This window comes from Nerophis ophidion, linkage group LG24 (assembly GCF_033978795.1).
Source record: "Nerophis ophidion isolate RoL-2023_Sa linkage group LG24, RoL_Noph_v1.0, whole genome shotgun sequence".
In the NCBI taxonomy this organism is placed as follows: domain Eukaryota; kingdom Metazoa; phylum Chordata; class Actinopteri; order Syngnathiformes; family Syngnathidae; genus Nerophis; species Nerophis ophidion.
Window position 1 is genome coordinate 25,806,520 of NC_084634.1, and position 1,134 is coordinate 25,807,653.

Genomic DNA, 1,134 nt, shown 5'->3' on the forward strand with positions numbered 1-1,134 from the left:
CAGTTCACAAAGTCGTGTGTTGTAGCATACTTTGGACAAACATGAAGGTAGGAGTCAAAAGAGGCAGAGTGGGGGTTAAAGGGATGGGGAAGGTAATTAAAGTGACCCCCACCTCCTCTTCTGGTCTTCTACCCCTTCCTTCATATTTACTCAAAGTAGTTGTTTTTCAACTTGGGTGGTTTGGGCTCCAGGCTAACGTCCACATCATACAGAGGAGGGAAGACTCCACCTCCGTATGATGGAGTGACCTCCACTCTTCCGTTCTCATCCTCAGTTTCAGAAAAGGTGGGGCTTGACTGATGTTCCCACAGCTTTTGCTTGATCACACGTCCCAGATCAAGGCTGTACGGACGTGGTTGGCCATTCTTGAACCTACGACAGAAACAATATCACCATCACATCAATGGACACAAGTGATATTGACCTAAAGTTGAAACTTACCTCAGTTTGTCATCCACCACCTGGTGATATAACCGCTGGTGTTGCTGCACTGTGAGGCCGTGGATGCTTACTGCCTCCAGCGGAGTACAAGCGCGGGGTGGTGGGACGCGCGGGACGAGTGATGCCACTGGGAGGGTGTGGTGTGGGATGGCTGAGGGAGGAACGGCTGCCTTTTCTACTGCCGGTTGAAATTTGGAGGACCTCCTCCTCTTCGGGGCAGCTTTGGACCAGTGGACTGACTACAAAGTTCAACACAGGAAGTCAGCCTCTGACACGTTTGCTATGACAACATGTGTACTTGGGATGTTCCGATCAGGCTTTTATACATCCCATTCCGATAATCCGTGAGTGACATGTAAAGTTCATATGGCCCCATTCCTTGGTGGTTCATTTCGCAATGCGGTATGCTAAAAATGACAGAAAGCGCCCCTCTACATAGCAACTGATGCTGTGGTCAAAGTTGGATTTGACATAAAACGCACTATAAAATAGTGGAATCTCTACTGCCCTCTGTCAGTTAAAGTGGATAGTGAAGTGGAAACCATTTCAGGTGACTGACTACCTCTTGAAGCTCATCGAGCTTGTGTTCATTCATAGTTCTGATGCCTTCAGTACCTTAATTTGTCACATTTCATGTGTCAGGTAAACCGCGATGAACGGGGCCATATGAATCCCCTTCCTACTGTATTAACT

At 47.9% G+C, this 1,134-nt stretch overlaps 1 long non-coding RNA gene across 1 annotated transcript in view; it reads right to left on the reverse strand.

Moving 5' to 3' along the window:
* The window catches only part of LOC133541937 (uncharacterized), a 6,062-nt gene continuing 4,928 nt past the window's right edge, over positions 1–1,134 (reverse strand). Inside the window, exons 2-3 of the long non-coding RNA XR_009804013.1 lie at positions 442–680; positions 1–372 (exon numbers count right to left, since the gene is read on the reverse strand). This is a non-coding gene — a long non-coding RNA (uncharacterized LOC133541937). The remainder of the gene's footprint in view (positions 373–441; positions 681–1,134) is intronic.